Source organism: Heterodontus francisci, chromosome 39 (assembly GCF_036365525.1).
Source record: "Heterodontus francisci isolate sHetFra1 chromosome 39, sHetFra1.hap1, whole genome shotgun sequence".
NCBI classification, from domain to species: domain Eukaryota; kingdom Metazoa; phylum Chordata; class Chondrichthyes; order Heterodontiformes; family Heterodontidae; genus Heterodontus; species Heterodontus francisci.
In genome coordinates, this window is record NC_090409.1 from 15,029,416 (window position 1) to 15,050,123 (window position 20,708).

A 20,708-nucleotide genomic window follows, 5' to 3' on the forward strand; every position below is an offset into this window, starting at 1 on the left:
CCCTCCATCTGTCTTTCCCTCCCTGTTTCTCCATCTCTCTCCTTCTATCTCTGTCTCTCTCTCTGCCACTCAATCTGTCTCTCTCTCTGTCCCTCCATCTGTCTTTCCCTCTCTGTCTCTCCGTCTTTCTCCTTCTATCTCTGTCGATCTCTGTCTATCCCTCAATCTGTCCTTCCCTCCCTGTTTCTCCATCTCTCTCCTTCTATCTCTGTCGCCCTCTCTGTCCATCCATCTGTCACTCCCTCTCTGTCTCTTCCTCTGTCTCCTTCTATTTCTGTCTCTCACTCTGTCCCTCCATCTGTCTTTCCCTTCCTGACACTCCCTCTCTCTCTCCCTCTATCTCTGTCTCTGCCACTCACTCTGTCTCTCTCTCTGTCCCTCCATCTGTCTTTCCCTCTCTGTCTCTCTGTCTTTCTCCTTCTATCTGTGTGTCTCTCTCTGCTATCACTGACGCGAGGAGAGAGACAGAGGGACGGAGGTTTGGATATGAAGGCATAGAGAGGGCAGTAGAGAGGGACAGATGGAGGGACAGAGAGAGGGAGGCAGAGATGGAAAGAGAGAAAGGGAGAAACAGACAGGGAAAGACAGATGGAGGGACAGAGAGAGAGACAGAGAGAGAGAGAGAGACAGAGAGAGAGTCAGAGATAGAAGGTGACAGAGGGACTGACAAGGAGGGAAATACAGATGGAGAGACAGAGAGAGAGAGACAGCGACAGAGATAGAAGTAGAGAGAGGGAGTGACAGATTGGGAAAGACAGATGGAGGAACAGAGAGAGAGACAGACAGAGAGGCAGAGACAGAAAGAGAAGGAGAGAGAGGGAGAGACAGAGAGGGAAAGACAGATGGAGGGACATAGAGAGAGAAGGAGAGAGATGGAGTGACAGGGAGGGAAGGACAGATGGAGGGATAGCGAGAGAGAGACAGAGATAGAAGGAGAGAGAGGGAGTGACAGAGAGGGAAAACAGATGGAGGGACAGAGGGAGAGACAGAGAAAGGCAGATACAGAGACAGAAGGAGCGAGAGGGAGTGACATGGGGGGAAAGACAGATGGAGGGACAGAGAGAGAGAGAAGGAGAGAGAGGGACCGATAGAGCGAAGGAGAGAGGGAGTGACAGAGAGGGAGAGACAGATGGAAGTAGAAAGTGAGCGACAGAGAGAGAAGGAGAGTGGGAGTGACAGAGAGGGAAAGAGAAATAGAGGAACAGAGAGGGAGACAGATAGAAGGATGAGAGTGGGAGTGACAGAGAGGGAAAGACAGATGGAGGGACAGAGAGAGAGGCGGAGACAGAAGGACAGAGACGGAGAGACAGAGAGGGAAAGACAGATGGAGGGACAGAGAGAGAAACAGAGAGAGAGGCAGACAGAGATAGAAGAAGAAAGACGGAGAGACAGAGAGGGAGAGACCGATAGAGGGACAGAGAGAGAGAGACAGAGAGAGTTGCAGAGACAGAGATAGAAAGAGGGAGATGGAGAGGCAGAGAGGGCAAGACAGATGTTAGGACAGAGAGAGAGAGGCAGAGTTGGACGTAGAGAGAGGGAGTGACAGGGAGAGAAAGACAGATGGAGGGACAGAGAGAAGGAGAGAGATGGAGTGATAGGGAGCGAAGGACAGATGGAGGGATAGAGATTGAGAGACAGAGATAGAAGGAGAGAGAAGGAGTGTCAGAGAGGGAAAGACAGATGGAGGGACAGAGAGAGAGGCAGAGAGAGAGGCAGAGACAGAGATAGAAGGAGAGAGAGGGAGTGACAGAGAGGGAAAGACAGATGGAGAGAGAGAGAGAGAGAGAGAGGCAGAAATGGAAAGAGAGGGAGAAACAGACAGGGAAAAACAGATGGAGGGACAGAGACAGAACGAGAGAGAGGGAGTGACTGGGAGGGAAAGACAGATGGAGAGATAGAGAGACAGAGACAGAGATAGAAGGAGAGAGAGGGAGAGACAGAAAGGGAAAGACAGATGGATGGACAGAGAGAGAGACAGAGATAGAAGGAGAGGGATGGAGTGACAGGCAGGAAAGGCCAGATTGAGGGATAGAGAGAGAGAGACAGAGAGCGAAGGAGAGATTGGGAGTGACAGAGAGGGAAAGGCAGTTGGAGAGACAGAGAGAGTGGCAGAGACAGAGATAGAAGGAGAGAGAGGGAGTGACAGAGTGGGAAAGACATTTGGATGGAGGGAGGGAGAGACAGAGAGAAAAGGAGAGAGTGGGAGTGACAGAGAGGGAAAGACAGATGGAGGGACAGAGGGAGACAGAGAGAGAGACAGAGAAAGAAGGAGAGAGTGGGACAGAGAGGGAGGGATAGAGAAAGAAGAAAAAATGGTTGAAACCATTGCTGTCCTGGGAGCGAGGGAGGAATGGAGAGGATAAAAGAAAGAGAGAGGAGGAAAGAGAAAGGGAGAAATGGTGTCATAGAGACGCAGACAGAGTTATGGACAGAGGCAGAGAAAGAGAGGGAGAGAGAGAGAGACAGATAGAAGGAGAGAGAGGGAGTGACAGGGAGGGAAAGACAGATGGAGGGACAGAGAGAGAGAAGGAGAGAGGAAGAAACAGAGAGGGAAAAGCAGTTGGAGAGACAGAGAGAGAGACAGAGAGAGTGGCAGAGACAGAGATAGAAGGAGAGATTGGGAGTGACAGAGAGGGAAAGACAGATGGAGGGGCAGAGAGAGAGACAGAGAGAGAGGCAGAGACAGAGATAGAAGGAGAGAGAGGGAGTGACAGAGAGGGAAAGACAGATGGAGAGAGCGAGAGAGAGAGAGGCAGAAATGGAAAGAGAGGGAGAGACAGACAGGGAAAAACAGATGGAGGGACAGAGATAGAAGCAGAGAGAGGGGGTGACTGGGATGGAAAGACAGATGGAGAGACAGAGAGAGAGAGACAGAGATAGAAGGAGAGAGAGTGAGAGACAGAGAGGTAAAGACAGATGGATGGACAGAGAGAGAGACAGAGATAGAAGGAGAGAGATGGAGTGACAGGCTGGGAAGGACATATTGAGGGATAGCTAGAGAGAGACAGAGAGCGAAGGAGAGATTTGGAGTGACAGAGAGGGAAAGACAGATGGATGGAGAGAGGGAGAGACGGCGAGAGAGGGATTGACAGAGAGGGAAAGACAGATGGAGGGATGGAGGGAGACAGAGACAGAGGGAGAGACAGAGATAGAAGGAGAGAGTGGGACAGATAGGGAGGGATATAGAAAGAAGGAAAAATGGTTGAAACAGTTGCTGTCCTGGGAGCGAGGGAGGAATGGAGAGATGGAAAGAAAGAGAGAGGGGGAAAGAGAAAGGGAGAAATGGTGTCATAGAGACACAGACAGAGTTATGTACAGAGGCAGAGAAAGAGAGGGAGAGAGGGAGAGACATATAGAAGGAGGGAGAGGGAGTGACAGGGAGGGAAAGACATATGGAGGGACTGATAGAGAGATGGAGAGAGAGTGCAAGACAGAGAGAAGGAGAGAGGGAGTGACAGAGAGGGAAAGACAGATGGAGGGACAGTGAGAGAGAAGGAGAGAGAGGGCGAGACAGAGAGAAGGAGAGGGGTTGTGACAGAGAGGGAAAGACAGATGGAGGAACAGTGAGAGAGACAGTGAGGAAGAGGCAGAAATAGAGCTGGAGACAGAAATATCGAGGGGAAGATATAGAGACAGTGAGAGAGAGAGACACAGAGAGCAGAGAAAGGGAACGATGGTGAGAGAGACACAAATAGAGTAATGGACAGCGGCACAGAGAGAGAGAGAGAGTAACAGAGAGAGAAAGAGAGGGAGAGAGAGAGAGACAGAAAGAGATAGATAGAGACACAGAGATGGAAATAGAGAGAGAAGGAGCGGCAGTGAGAGGGAGAGACAGAGACAGTGATAGCGAAACACAACGAGGGAGAGAGATGGAGGAGAGAGAGAGAGATCGAGGTGGGGAGGGAGATAGGGGGGGTGATAGAGATAGAGTGGGGTGATAAAGGTAGAGTGGGGTGAGAGAGATCGAGGGGGGTGATAGAGATAGAGGGGGGTGAGAGAGATAGAGGGGGTGGGAGAGATAGAGGGAGTGAGAGAGATAGAGGGGGAGGGAGATAGAGGGGGGTGGGAGACAGAGAGGGGGAGGGAGATAGAGGGGACAGTCCCACACGGGGGGGGGGGGGTGACTGTCTAAAAATCAAAAATCAGTCGAAAGCCCTTTCAAAGATGAAATTTAGAATCACTTCTACATACAAAGGGTGGTAGAAGTTTGGAACTGTCTTCCACAAATGACCCCTCCCTATCTCTGCAATCTCCTCCAGCTCCGCAATCCGCCAATATCTGCGATCTTCGAATTCTGGCCTCTTGAGCATCCTCAATTTGAATCGTCCCACCATTGGTGGCCGTGCCTTCAAGCTGCCAAGACCCAAACTCTGGATCTCTTTTCTGAAGCCTCTCCGTCTCACTAACTCTCTTTCCTATTTGAAGACGCTGCCTCAAACCAACCTCTTTGACCAAGTTTTTGTTCGTCTCGTGTAATATCTCCTTAAGTGACTCGGTGTCAACTTTTTATTAGCCTTATTTATTTGTTGGATGTGTGCGTTACTGGCCAGTCCAGCATTTATTACCCATTCCTAATTGCCGTTGAGAAGGTTGTGTGGAGCCTCCTTCTTGAACCGCTGCAGTCTATGTGGGGTAGGGACACCCACAGTGCTGTGTTTGGAAGGGAGTTCCAGGATTTTGACCCTGTAACAGTGAAGGAATGGTGATATAGTTTCAATTTAGGATGGTGTGTGACTTTATTTGTTGTGTGCGGACAGTATTTTCAGTGCGCAGTCCATTTAAATGTTTTCTTTATTTTTTTCACGTGGTTCGATGTAAAGTTTCTCCTACAATCTGACTGCCTCCCCGTATCTCCTTCCTCTTTCAGCCCGTCTCTCCCTCCTTCACTAAATCCACTGCTTTACTCTGTATCTAAACTCACACTGTACCTGCCCTGGGAGGTCCCATTCTGGTGCTTAAACAATGAGTTATACACTTCCAGCATAACCTCCCTGCTCTTATATACTTTAACAGCCTTGTTGGGAATAGCACTGCAGTTTGAACATATGAAACACTGATCCAACATTCACCCCTAAAACACTCACACTAACCTCAAAAAACAGGACTGGGAAGATAATGCGGATTGTTCATGATTGTTACAACTTGTCTCATCCTCTCTATTTATCTCTCCCTCTCATGTTTGTTTCTTCCCATCTTTCTCTCTCTCTCTCCCCCTCGCCCTCTCCCTCTTTCTCTTCCTCTTTCCATGACTCTGTCTCTAACACCATCTCTCTCTCCTTGGACAGAAATGTTTTTATCCATTTCTTGGTTAATGTTGAACCTGTAAATCTTTCCCTTGCTGGGAACGTCACTGCTGTTTGAAAATATCAAACACTGTTCAACATTCGCCCCCTAAACTTTCTCACGAAACCCCCAATACAGGACTGTGCAGATAATGGGGATTGTTACTGAGATTCTGTCAAAGTGCCCTCACACACTGTATCCCATTTCCCCTGCCTCTAAAGTTTGTCAGTGTTTAATAATATTTTTTGGAATTATTTTAAATGTCACTTCAGTTTGAAACTATCAATCACTGATCCAACACTTGCCCCCAAAACACTCACACTAAACCCCTGATCTTTCCTTTCAAAATTAGTCCTTGCAACCTGCCAGTTTTACATTTTAATTCTATCTTTTTTCAACATTATTAGATGTAAAGTTTTTCCTGTAATCTCGTCCTCCCTCTCTACCTCTCTGTCTGTCTGTCACTCTGTCTCTGTTTCTCCCTCTGTTTGTCTCTCTCCCTCTCTCTCTCTCTGTCCCTTTCGCCCTCTGCATTTGTCTCTCTCCCTCTGCATCTGCCTGCCTCTCTTTCTGTCTCTCTCCCTCTGCATCTGCCTGCCTCTCTTTCTGTCTCTCTCCCTCTGCATCTACCTGCCTCCCTTTCTGTCTGTCTCACTCTGCATTTGCCAGCCTCCCTTTCTGTCTCTCTCCCTCTGTCTCTGTTTCTCCTTTTTTATTTCTCATTCTAGCTCTGTCTCTCTCTCTCTCTCCCTCTGTCTCTGTCCCACTCTGTCTGTGTCTCTGTCCGTCTGTGTCTCACACCCTGCATCTCTCCATCCCTCTGTACATGGACAGCAATGCTTTGAGCCATTTATTTGGTTAAAGTTGAATCTTTAACTCTTGCTTTTGTTGGGAATGGCAATGCAGGTTGAAAATATCAAACACTCATCGAACACTCATCCCTAAAACACTCACATTAACCCCAAATGCCGAACTGGGCAGACAATGGGATTTGTTACTGGGGTTCTGTCATGGTCTCATTTCGCTATTTCTTCTGTCTCTCACTGTCTTCCACTTTGTCCCTCTCTCTCCATTTCCCCATTTTTTCGTTTCCCTCTCTCCTCTTTCCTTCATCGCCCCCAACTTTATAAATAGAGAGGGTGCTCCTTCCACTTTATAAATAAAGAGGGTGCTCCCTCCACTTTATACATAGAGAGGGAGCTCCCTCCACTTTATACGTGGAGGCGGAGCTCCCTCTACTTTATATATAAAGAGGGTGCTCCCTCCACTTTATACATAGCGAGGGAGCTCCTTCCACTTTATAAATAAAGGGGGTGCTCCCTCCACTTTATACATGGAGAGGGCGCTCCCTCCACTTTATACGTCGAGGTGGAGCTCCCTCCCCTTCATTAACAGAAAGGGAGCTCCCTCTGTTTTATATAGCTGCCGTGGTGTGGTTTGAACCACTGTCCCCAGGCCATCAGGTTGGGCCTCTGGATTACTTGACCAGTGATATTATCACTACCCAACTGCCTTCCAAATGGATGCATACAGTGTCTGTCCTGTAATATCACTCACAGTGGTTTCTGGACTGCAACCCTGAACATGGTCCCGAATCAGAGACTCAAAGTTCACATTTTAACTGGGAAAAGGCAGGAACAGAGTGAAACGGGATTGCTTTTGTCCCTGGATTCAGTGTCCACTGCAGACAGATCAGTTACATTTACAATAGAAATGCCAGGAGTGAACAAGGTCAACACAATAATATGGAAAATGTAAATGATGCCTCTCATAATTGTAACATCCGTCCAGTATGAGTACAGAATTCAGGTTTCTTCCCGGGTAAGGTCTTACTCAGAAAATGTCATTGATATTAAAATGATTGTGTTTTATCCACCACATTATTTACATCAGAGTCAAAGCTGCTGATGTAATGTGTTTGTTCAGGTGAGTGTAACTAATCGCAATGATCAGGGGTATAACCGTGTCAGTGGAGACTTATCCCCTGTATAAATCAGGACCCATTGGAATGGATCAGCACAGAGTGCCTGGTGGTGCTGTGGATTCCAGGCTAATAGAAGTCCCTGCTTCTCACAGAAATGGGATATCCTGTATTTGTTCAGTTCATATTCATTTATTATCCTGTACTTGCAGCAATTGGAGTTCCTGGTAAGCCAGTATCTCAGTTAATGGTGTAAATCGATGTGAACTGTGCTGCTGTACTCGATATTATTTCCCTCTGTGTGTGTTACACAGCCGCCTGTTCTTTACCAGCAATTTACCGATGGAATCTCCTCATTGTCTACTCTTTCATTCTTGCAGGAAATGTATTATGTATTTAATGGTATTGTTTTAAGTAACTGTGGCATTATTACTGGATTATTCTGTGTATTGAATGTATTGGAATGAGATGTTTCGGTTCGGATCAATAATCGGACCATTAGGAGTTACTAACATTTTCATGAGGTGGATCTAACCGGTCCTGGAATATTTTTATGATTTTTCTTTGTGGAAGTGAGCAGAAAGGCATGGCACTATGCTTAATGGGAAATATAACCAAGTTAAGAATAGTAGCTTTGCTGAGCTTTGATTTTAAGTAGCAGAAACCACAATGAAATAGTTAAAAGTAAAGGCAGAGCGGGTGAGACTGTAAAGACTAGCCGACACTGGTAATTGCAAGGACATCTGTTCTTTATGGCCTGATTGTGTGACTCCCTGTGGTTTGGAACAAATGGACTCCTGTGAATCAAATGATGTCCATCCTTGTGTGAGTGATAAGGAGTGCTAGGCCCCTCTTATCTTCGTGAACTGCCACTACTTGATGTAGCTGCACACTGCACGAAACACTCAGGAATGTATACCTAATAGAGATAGCAGGATGCACCGCAATTACTTGTCACAAGGTGGAGACAGACTCATGATCCATGTAGGGAGTGAGACCAGCATGGTTATTGATGATTCCTATGCTCTTGCTAATTAGCTTGCTTATCCGCTTTGTTTTATCTTGCTGGTACAAAACAATATTTTATTAGTAACAAGTATGTATTGAGAATGGAGTGTATTGTTAACCTCAGTAACAGATGTACTGCATGCCACCACGTGGGTGAAGTCGAATCGGACCTCACTGATTGGTTAAACAAGGGGGTGTAGCATGAATCTTAATGTATAAACAGTAGTACCTGTATCAAAAAACTTCACTTACTCTAGTGGACCAGACAGACTCTGGGTGGAGTCAGTGTCGTTGCAATAGAGTAAGTCAGCCGGCTAAATGCGCAAATAAAGTAATTGATTTTACCTACACATCCGACTTGGTATATTTACTGAACCAGACTGAAGGCAAAAAGAACTCAGATTCACATCTTCAGTGATTGATCATGAGACATCTCACGGTCCCAGTGTTACAAGGGGACAGAACAATGTCCTCCCTCCACAATAACATGGCTCAGTTTAACTGGGATTTCAATGTATTTATTGATTATCACAGTTATCAAATATTATTTTACTCTGTGTGTGTCTGACGCTGCTTCAGAAGTCTGGCTACTGAACTGAGTTTGCTGCTGACACTTTCACTTCTCCTTCTCTGCTTCACTGTGGACCTTCACTGTCACTGGACTACATTCTAAAATAGAAAATATTGATGTGATGTTTTATTGGTTTTCACTCTATCAGTTGGAATCAAGAGTCTTTCATTTATCTGTAGATTATCAGCTGCAGCGCTGAAGTTGCTGTTTTATTAATTAAACAATACCACATTTGAACAGATTACTTTATAATTCCAGGAGAAGGAATTTCAATGATTGTGAGGTTTGTCTGGAAGTAGCTTTCGATCCTGTTTATTCCATGTATTGTAGATGAAGTGAAGAGTGCAGGTGAACAGGTGGAGACTTGAGTGTTCTGTAGATACATTAAATTATTCACAGAGGTTTCACCATTGAACAAACTGACTCTGAGAATAGAATCATTGAACCTGGGGCTGGTGAACAGAACGCAGATGCAGAATGTTAGGAATAAATAACAAGTGAAAAGTAGCATTAAGTAACAATTTACAGGGTGTGAGTACTCCAGAGAGATAGGGAAGGAGAAAAGCAGCAGGGAGAATGAAACCGATCGACAAAGAAAAGCAGAAGTAAAGAGAAAGAGAAAGAAGCAGCAGTGTAAATAATTCACTATCATAAAGTGCTGGAAGGTCCAGAAGAATTAGTGAGAGAAACTGTGAGTTGAAGTTGTCTGTTGTCTGATTGTGTTCATTTTCCTGTTGGACTTGATCCTCTGTGTTGATTTCTGTCAGAACGACATTTTGTTTTGTAGAAAGTTCCTATTCCTTACTTAGTGACTGAATAAACACAATAGAATCAGTTCATCACTGATGGTAATTCATTATTTAAATACTGCACTTTAAAATCTCTGTGACTTCTGAATTCAATAAAGAGCGAGGCTGATATCAGAAATATATTTAAATTTATATTTAATAGCCTGTACAAACTAAATATATTGACTATATTGTATAAACAATGAACTGTTCTCCAACACCAATAAACACAGGGATTATTGTTTAAATGTATTAATTGAGTTGTATTACTGGGATCTATAGATTAGATTTCCTCTAACACTCTGCTGCAGTCTCTCCCAGGGAATCTCAGCCTCTCCTCTCACTGTATTGAATCCTCAGTCTCCTCATCCATTGCTTCAGTTTATCCACTTTCCCAAACCATCTGCTCCAGTCTCCCCTCCTGCTCCAACATATCCTTTACCGTCTCTCCCTCCCAATCTCACGCACTGGCTCCACCTCCAGCTGCCTCGTCCAACCTGATAGGAATACAGTAACATGGGAGTAGGAGGAGGCCATTCAGCTCTACTAGCCTGCTCCACCATTCTAGATCATGGCTGATCCTCAAACTTAGCGCTGCAGTTTTCTGCCTTTTCCCATTTGATAACAGTCCCTGTCGGTTCCCTGAACCCAGAGCAACAAACCAGCTATACATCCCGCTCTCCCCAAACCTTCCCAACCAACAGTCTGGAGACACATTCCCAATTTACCCATTGGATTCCATCTCTGTAAAAGCCCTTCTCATTTCCCCTGTGACACTGCATCCTCACTCAGTACTTCCAGTAGATCCGGTGCTAACTTTATTCACTTTCTGCATCAATTTCCCAATTCATTATTAATAACTGTGTTTTCAAACATTTCACTGTGGCAAAGCACTGCCCGGGTCAATGAATCAGTTTTCACTGCTCGATGCAGCAACAAAGCTGGAAATTTCAGCCCAGATCCTGTCAAACTGCTGCTTTGTCTCCAGGTCTGATCAGTAATTTCTCTGCTTCCTTTTCTCTCTCTCTTCCAGTTAACTTGGTGGCGGTTGTGATCCTGTCCCGAGGAAAGTGCGGTCTCTCCAAATGTATCAGTGTCTACCTGGTGGGAATGGCAGTGTCTGATCTCCTGGTCGTTATCACTAATCCCATATTGAACTGGATTGTTTTAATTTACTTCCCAGATTCATTCCTGAGAATCACTCCTGTGTGTTCGCTCATTGCCGTTCTGCTTTCTGCATCCACAGTTGTTTCTGTCTGGCTCACAGTCACTTTCACCTTTGATCGATTTGTGGCCATTTGTTGTGAGAAGCTGAAAACAAAATATTGCAGCGAGAAAACGGCGGCTGTGGTTGTGGGAACAGTGAGTGTGCTGGGCTGTTTAGAGTCTCTCCCCTGGTACTTTATATGGGAACAAGATCACATTATTGATAATGTTCCCATGGATTGTGTTTATAAACCGAGCTTCTATACTTCCCCCATATGGGAGGCATTTGAATTGTTTGACCTCATTTTAACCCCTTGTGTCCCGGTCTTTCTGATTTTGCTGCTCAATGTTCTGACTGTCAGACGGATTTTATTCTCCAGTAAAGTCCGCAGGGGATTCCGGCGCCACAGCAAAGCAGAGAATCACAAGGACCCAGAGATGGAGAATCGCAGAAAATCAATTATTTTACTCTTCAGTATATCCGGCAGTTTTATACTGTTATGGTTGACCCAAGTTGTGTATAACATTTACAGGCGAATTGTAGATATTTATTATTATTCCTCCTACACTGACCCTCTCTTTGTCACAGATCACACATCAAAGATGCTGCAGATTCTCAGTTCCTGCACCAACACATGTATTTACATTGTGACCCAGACTAACTTCAGACAGGAGCTGAAGAAGGGGGTGAAATACCCTCTCAATCTCATTGTTAAATTCGTGAAATCATAGAAAGAGCTGACGGGTTTCAAACACTGGAACTAAATCCCATTCCCCCTCCTCCTCCCCCAGACCCCCAGCTCCACCTCCCACCCTCCACCCGCCTCTGTGAATATTTTACAGGCGCCATCTTTAGTCCTGGCAGCTGCCTGAGCGTGGGCAGACCCTGACGTTTCACTGGAATAGTGTTCATTTGCGCATGTGCGAGTATAGCGCCACCAAGTGGTACCTGCTCAACAACAGCAGCCATTGGACAAAGCTGAAAATCGCTGTGATTGTGAGGTGGTGAGAGGGGTAGTAATTGCAGTGAGACAGGGACACCAGCAGATGGAGATAGTGAGAGAGGGACAGTAACTGCAGTGAGAGAGGGGCACCAGCAGATGGAGATGGTGAGAGTGGGACAGTAACTGCAATGAGACAGGGACACCAGCAGATGGAGATGGTGAGAGGGTGGACAGTAACTGCAGTGAAAGAGAGACACCGGCAGATGGAGTTGCTGTGCCGTTGCTTCTGGGAGCATCTCTTGCTGAGTTTGGAAGTTTGCACAAGTCTGAAGAATTGACTTTATTGTAAAGCTGAGATGCTGAATAAAATAATTTCAATACAACTTTTGTAAAATGGCTATTTTTCTACTATGTGAACACTTGTAACATGAAACTCGTTCCTGTTTGGAAAGTTACATTGAGTGATTAAAGGGAATGCATAAATAAAACAACAGGATCAAATAAAATTCAAACAGTCATTTATAAATAAAAACTCTCAGTATATGTTGTGTTGAGTTCTTGATCACCTACGTTATGACATCTCTCTCTCTCACACTTCTCTTTCTATGCTGGTATCTTCTCTACTATAACTCAGAATAATTGAAATTTTGATCTAATTGTCTTTTGAAAGTTAATATTGAATCTGCTTTCAGAAACCTGTCAGACAGTGAATTCCAGACCATAATAACTCCCTGCATATTTGTTTCACCCCTCTGCTATTGTAAACAGTCTCTCCTCATGTCTCCAAAACGAGGGAAAGATTTTATATGCAATTAATTTCTCCAGGACAGCAGCTGCAGAGGATCTGGAACCTCCTGAATTTGGACAAACAATGAACAAAAATCCCTCTGAATCCCCCAGGAGAACAGAGGATAGAAACAGTCTGGAAGCAAAGGGAAACAAGTGACACGTTATTGCAGCAGTAAAAACTCTTTGTCAGAATGTGGAGGTCTTTATTGCTGAAGTTTATATAAACTGGAGGTGAAAAGTGGAAGATCTTTAATACCATTTGTGATAAATGGCCATTTCCCAGCTTTGTAAACCCTTGTAACATTAAACTGGTAAATGCGAAGAAGGTTGCTTTCGACTGATTACAGGCTAATACATAAATACAGAAGCATCAAATACAGTGCAAAGAATCATTGACAAATATAACTGTAAATATGGGTAAGAATTGTTGTGTGAAATGTCACTGGTTATAAAATTTCTCTTGGCTGCCTCATTAACCTGGCACTAGTTTCAGTCTTTGCGACACAGTGGAATTGAAAAACCGAATAAAAACTGCCTGTTTCTGCTGCAGTCAAACAGGCCTCTCCAGCAAAAACTCTCTGTCACAATTTCAAGGTAATTGCAATGAGTCATTTTCTGAACTTTCTGTTAACTGGAGGTGAATAGTGAAAGACATTTAATACAATTAGTGTTAAATGGTCATTATCCAAACCGGTCCCTACAGGTTTTAAATTACAGCAGCTTTTCTGCTCTGTTAATGAGGTTTTTGGGGGAGGGAGAGAGAGAGAGAGACAGACCGACAGACCGACAGGTTTCTGTCTGGAATGGTCCATTTGGGATATGGCTGGACTATCCCTCTCTCCCCCATTCCTTGTCCACACAGAGACTCACCTTGGACTGCCCCATACCTGGGAGGGAGTGTCCAGATGGAGGAAGCTGAGAGCTGGTTGGATGAGCTGCATTTTGGGTGGACTGTCTGTTTTGAGTGACAGGTTCTGGAATATATTAGGACAACATCAGCCTCCATTCTTTCTTTCCATGCGGATGGATTGTGAAGGTGAGTTTCTGTGTCTCAGTTTCTGTGTCTCTGTGCCCAGGTGAATTACAAGCTGATTACAGTGTGTGATAGAGAGAGTCCAGTCTGAATCCCCCTCTCAATTTATACCCCCCCAACGCAATTTTAATCCACCACGCAAATGTTTTCCCCTGCAATATTCCCCCCCTTGTACAGACCCCCCAAACTAAATAATCCTCGTCTGCAGACCCCTATCTGATATCTCCTGTAACTGACCCCCATCTAATACTCTCACTATGAACAGGCCCCCTTCTAATTATCCCCTTCCCTCTGTTTCAAGACAACCCATCGAAATAACCCCCCAGGACAGACTCCCATCTAAATAACCCCCGGGAACAAACTCCCATCTAAATACCCCCCAGGACAGGGTCCCATGTAAATACCCCATCCCCCCGGGAGTAGACTCCCATCTAAATACCCCCTGGGAACAGACTCCCATGTAAAGGCTCCACTCCTCCACCCCTCCCCGGGAACAAACTCCCATCTAAATACCCCCCAGGACAGGCGCCCATGTAAATACCCCATACCCCGGGAGCAGACTCCCATGTAAATACCCCCTGGGAACAGACCCCCATCTAAATAAATACCCCAGGAACAGACCCCCATCTAAATACCCCCAGGAACAGACTCCGATCTAAATACCCCCCATTAACTGACCCCAATCTAATTCTCCCGCCTTTCTAAATACACTCCCTGTCCTGTAAAAGCCCCCCCTCTACTAATTCCCACCCTGTAACATCTCCCTCCTAAACAGCCACCCACGCACGCCCCCTGTCAAACTCCCGTCCCAGTCACCAGCCACCCCCCTCTGTAGTTCCCACCTCCATCACTTTCCTGGGTTTGGCTCCGTCACCCGGCAATCTTTAATTCCTGGTCTGGATAAGCCACTGGAATTCCATCAACTGGCTCCCAGGCCCCCGACACCTTTAACCCCTGTCAGGCCAAACACAGGGCCGGGCATAGAGCAAGCACCCCCAGAGGCAAATTGGCATTTTGAGCCTTTAACGCACAGGAAGATCCCAGCCTCAGACACTTCCCTCTCTGCAGAAAGCTCTTTCACCTGTTCTTCCCATCGGCTTCAGGGAATCAAACAGAGTGAGACACACACAAACACTCACACATTGACTGGCAGAGGGACGGGAGGAGGCCAATCAGCCCTCTGATCCTTTGCCACCCATGTTAGATCATGGCTGATCTGTCCCTTCCCCCATCGGGCAACAAGGAGACAGGCAGAGACAGGTGGGGAGCAGATACACAGAGAGGCAAAGAAGCACTGGGCTGGACTCGGACTTGGTGCCAATGGTGCAATCCAGGGTGGAGGGGAGGAGGATGGTTGTGAATCGGCTGTCCGTTCACCATCTCTCCCCTGTTTTGACCTCAATGGGAGCAAAACTGGGCAGAGATGGAAAGCAGGATCCCGGTTCACAATCACCCTGTACAACACCAAGACAGCGAGCTCAAATCCTCCCCCAGACACAGGGACAGAGGCACAGAAAACAGATCCCGGGATTAGGACAGAACAGAGAGAGAGAGAGAGAAATAAATGGAAAAGGAGATGGAGAATGAGATGCAGGGAGTCCGAAACCAGTGAGAGAAACTGAGAATAGAGGGTCAGAAATACCGAGAAGGGCAGAGAGAGAGACAGAGAAATGGAGACATACACAGAGAGATGTAGATATTGAGAAAGATCCCAGACCAAGAGAGAAATGCAGAGACACAAAATGTGGATAGGGCAGAGATACAAAGTAAGATGCATTTACAGAATAGAGAGGGGTGTCCTGGGATGGGGGAAATGCAGAGATAATCTTGCAGGAAACGAAAAGCAGAGATGGAATGATTCAGGGATTTGGAAGTGAGTGGGAGAAGAGAGAGAGACAGATAAAGATGCAGAGAGTCGCAGAAAGAGAGTGACAATGGAAACCTGTGAGACCTTAGAGAGGGGCAGAGATAGAAAGGATGTTGAGAAATACAGAGAAATGGATTTAAAGATGTGAAGAAACAGCTAGGAACAAGGAGAAAGGTGCAGGGAACAAGTTGCAGCAAGAGATGGAGAGAGGGAAATCTACGGGATTACATTGACTGTTCTGGAGCAGCGATTCCCAAACTATTCCCTTCAGAGCGCCCTCCCGCCCCCTCCCTTGTGGTAAAAAATCCACAGACCCCCGAAAACACAAAATCAAAATACTGAGGATGCTGGAAATCTGAAATAAAAACCGTGCTGGAAATACTGAGCATTTCCAGCACTTTGTTTTTCTATCAGCCCCGAAATCTCACACAGTCTTCTTTTTTGTATTTAGAAATGAACTTGACAATGACAAATATATATTTATTATTATTTTCCCTCCCTGGTTAAAGCTCTTGTCTGTGAATTCCACGTGGCCAAAAGATTCTCCCTCTGCATCATCACAGCTGCAGCTTCCGAAAAGATTCTCCTTGGGAATAAGAGAAAAAAAATTGATTTAAAACAAAGCAAAGCATTTTTGAACAGAAATAAAAGACAGCGAGAGCCCAGAGCTCTTTCTCTCACTCACTGACATAAAACAATCTCTCAGTGACTCCCTGTCTTAACAAACACATCCCCGGCACAGAGCCAGAGACTGGGAAGTGTGGATGTGTTTACCCTGTCATTTCATGCTCTCTCTCTCTCTATTTCTCTGTGTGTCTCTCGACATCTGTTTCTGCCTCATTGTAAAAACACACAAACACTGGAGACCCCCATCCCCTCTCCCAAAGAAGGATAGTGAGAGAAATCCACATTTCCATCCCTGAAAATCTGAATTCAAATGGTCCCCAGGTGATTCATTTCACTGTCAAATTCAGCCCACAGCCTAACACACCAGCAATATTCGGGAATGAGAACACGCCTTTACAAACCTTCACTTTTCACCCATTTCATTGCTGTATTTGACACTCAATGAATTAATTTTTAAAGTGCTCGTCACTGTTGCAAAGTTGGAAATGCTGCTGGCCATTGGTACACAGCAAGATCCCACAAGCAGCAGTGTGATAACAGCCTGTAAGCTGTGCACAGCAAGATCCCAGCAATGGTGACACTTCAACCAAGGTTTTGAGTGTGGATTTCTCTCTCTCTCTGTCTTTCTCCATCTTTCTCTGCCTTCGCTCCCTCACCCACACTCCGCATCATTCTCTCTCTCTGTTTAACCTGCCACCTCCAGCTGTTTCTCACTCTCCCTCTTTTTCTCTCCATCTGTGTCTGCCTCGGTGTAGCAATGCAGGAATTGATGAAGGGAATGTATGCACAGCAGGATCCCACAATTCGATCAGAGCCAGATATCCCAAAACAGTCCTCAGAAAATGCTAAACTCCATCTTTAAACATATTACAAACCTGTATACAGCTTCATGTTCCCCTCAGGAGCAGTTGACACTCAATGAATTAAATTTTAAAGTGGGCCTCAATGTTTCAATGCAGGAAACCTGCAGGCAATCTGTGCACAGCAAGATCCCAGAGGCAGCAATATGACAATATGCAGATAATCTGTTTTTAGTGATGTAAGTTTAGAGATCCCAGAGGGAGGAACATTCCTGCTGTTTGAAAACTCAAACACCCCTCTCCCTGTCTTTCTCCTGCTCCCACCCCACACCCCATCCACATCTGTTTCTTTTTCTCTCGATCTGGGATTTAATCTGGATTGAAACGTCCTCTGAAGTGTTTCTGTCACCGTTTAAAATAACCACACGTCACATTGTGGCTCCTATTGATTAATGGTTAAAATAGGGAAAGTGCAGGAGAGAGAAAAGCAGAGGAAGATGGAGAGAAAACACAGAGAAATCCACACTTATACCCTCAGGAAGCTGAATTTTAAAGTGTCCTCATTGTTTGAATGTAGGAAATGCGGCAGGGCACTAGATGCACAGCAAGATCCCACAAGCAACAATCTACGGGTGGAGCCAGAGGAAATGGGCGAGGTGCGAAATGAGGACTTTGCATCAGTATTCACCAAGGAGAAGGATTTGGTGGATGATGAGCCTAGGGAAGGGAGTGCAGATAGTCTCAGTCATCTCATTATCAAAAAGGAGGTGGTGTTGGGTGTCTTGCAAAGCATTAAGGTAGATAAGTCCCCAGGGCCTGATGGGATCGACCCTCGAATACTGAGGGAGGCAAGGGAAGAAATTGCTGGGGCCTTGACAGAAATCTTTGCATCCTCATTGGCTACAGGTGAGGTCCCAGAGGACTGGAGAATAGCCAATGTTGTTCTTTTGTTTAAGAGGGGTAGCAAGGATAATCCAGGAAATTATAGGCCGGTCAGCCTTATGTCAGTTGTAGGGAAACTATCAGAGAGGATTCTTCGGGACAGGATTTACTCTCATTTCGAAACAAACGAACTTATTCGTGAGAGGCAGCATGGTTTTGTGAAGGGGAGGTCGTGTCGAACAAATTTGATTGAGTTTTTTGAGGAAGTGATGAACATGATTGATGAAGGAAGGGCCCTGGATGTTGTTTATATAGACTTTAGTAAAGCCTTTGACAAGGTCCGGCATGGCAGGCTGGTGCACATGGGATCAGAGGTGAGCTGGCAAGATGGATACAGAACTGGCTCGGTCATAGAAGACAGAGGGTATCAGTGGAGGGGTGTTTTTTCTGAATGGAGGGGTGTGACTAGTGGTGTTCCGCAGGGAACAGTGCTGGGACCTTTGCTGTTTGTAGTATATATAAATGATTTGGAGGAAAATGTAGCTGGTCTGATTTGTAAGTTTGCGGACGACACAAAGGTTGGTGGAGTTGCGGATAATGATGAGGATTGTCAGAGGATACAGCAGGATATGGATCGGTTGGAGACTTGGGCAGAGAAATGGCAGATGGAGTTAAATCCGGACAAATGTGAGGTAATACAATTTGGAAGGTCTAATGCAGGTGGGAGGTATACAGTAAATGGCAGAACCCTTAGGAGTATTGACAGGCAGAGAGATCTGGGCTTACAGGTCCACAGGTCACTGAAAGTGGTAACGCAGGTGGATAAGGTAGTCAAGAAATCATTCGGCATGCTTGCCTTCAGCGGTCGGGGCATAGAGTATAAAAGTGACAAGTCATGCTGCAGTTGTACAGAACCTTAGTGAGGCCACACTTAGAATATTGCGTGCAATTCTGGTCGCCACACTACCAGAAAGACGTGGAGGCTTTGGAGAGGGTACAGAGGCGGTTTACCAGGATGTTGCCTGGTCTGGAGGGCATTAGCTATGAGGAGAGGTTGGAAAAACTCGGATTGCTTTCACTGGAACGACGGAGGTGGAGGAGCGACATGATAGAGGTTTACAAAGTTATGAGTGGCATGGACAGAATGGATAGTCAGAAGCTATTTCCCAGGGTGGAAGAGTCAATTACTGGGGACATAGGTTTAAGGTGCGAGGGGCAAAGTTTAGAGGGGATCTGCGAGGCAAGCTTTTTACACAGATCGTGGTGAGTGCCTGGAACTTGCTGCCAGGGGAGGTGGTGGAAGCACATACGATAGCGACCTTTAAGAGACATCTTGACAAATATATGAATAGGAAGGGAATAGAGGGATATGGGCCGCGGAAGTGCAGAAGGTGTCAGTTTCGGCAGGCATCAAGATCGGCGCAGGCTTGGAGGGCCGACTGGCCTGTTCCTGTGCTGTACTGTTCTTTGTTCTTTGAAGAATGTGGGGGCATTAGAGAGGGTGCAGAAAAGATTCATGAGCAAGTTTCCAGGGATGAGGGACTTCAGTTACGTGGATAGATTGGAGAAGCTGGCGTAGTTCTCCAGAGAGAAGAGAAACTTGTGATTAGATTTGATAGCGGTATTCCAAATCATGAGGGGTCCGGACAGAACAGATGTAGGAGTAGGAATGCAGCACATAGGACATTCCAGACCCAATTCTGTTGAGTGTTTACTTAAACAAGTGAATTGAACAATTAATATTTTTATATTATTTAACCCTTGTGTTCCCACAAAGATCAAGCTAGTAAATTCAACAGTGGCCACTTTGACTTCATCCCATCTTGTCTTATGTACATTCTCTCAGGATAGCACGGATAACTGTAGTCATAGTATTCAGCTGACAATTGATCAGTTACATTGTTAATTCAGTATATATTTTCATTACACATGGTACGTTATTGTTGTAATAAGGTCGTATAGTATCTATTCAACTCACTGGGGCAAAATTTCACTAGCTCAAAATTCTGCCAAATACTAAAACATTCCACAATGCAAGACTCTCAAATTCAACACAAGTTTCCTTTTCTGAATCTCGCTGCTCTGTTCTGATTCTCTGAGGGATTACTGATGCTTATCCTCCACATGAGCAGTCGTCCTAATCCCGTGTGCCTGTCCTGCCCCCAAACCCGGCATTCGCTTACATTATGGCAAGTGATGCAGGAGCGTCTCAGTGACTGAGGCAAGTGAGTCTTGAGCCGGAGCCGGGGAAAGTGAGTGACCCGTGTTAATCCGACACTCCAGGCAAAAGGTGGTAGTACTTTGGAACGTGTCTTCTGCACACGCAAATTGATGCAAAATCAATTGTCATTTTTAAACCGAAGATTGATCTCATCAAATGCCTTTTAAAAATTGAAATATTCTTCTTTCGCTCTCTGTCCCTGAGTCACTCTGTTTCTGTGTGTTTCTGTGTGTGTGTGTGTGTGTGTGTGTCTACCTGGTTCTCTCCTCTCTCAGACATTTTTGAAAACTCCACATACATCAATTTACCATTTGAAGTCAGCTGCATTTGGTTTCACCACATCTGCAGAGGTTGCACTGCCTTATGCAGGCTGGTAAGAAACCTATATTCCGCAGTTGGCTCCGATGTTCCCGTGAAAATTTAGATGTTGTGCGTGTCCAGTTTTTTTTTTTCCCGTGAGCTGTCCCTTGAAATTTTTGAAGAATCTTTGAAGACGTGTGCTATGTATTGTGGAACAGGGTCTGCGTGGGACCTCTGAGGCTGCAGCACGCAGATTTGCAGGAACATTGACCAACACTCTCCATCCCACTCTCTTCCTCTTTCTCTCTGGTACTCACTCCCCATTGCTACCCTTCCCTCTCTCTGTTATTCTCCATATTTATCCCTGCCTTTCTCACTGCTACTCTCTCCATCTGTATGGAGGAGGAGAAAGAGAGGCATATATAGAGGCAGATTTACTCTGTATCTAATCCCACACTGTACCTGCCC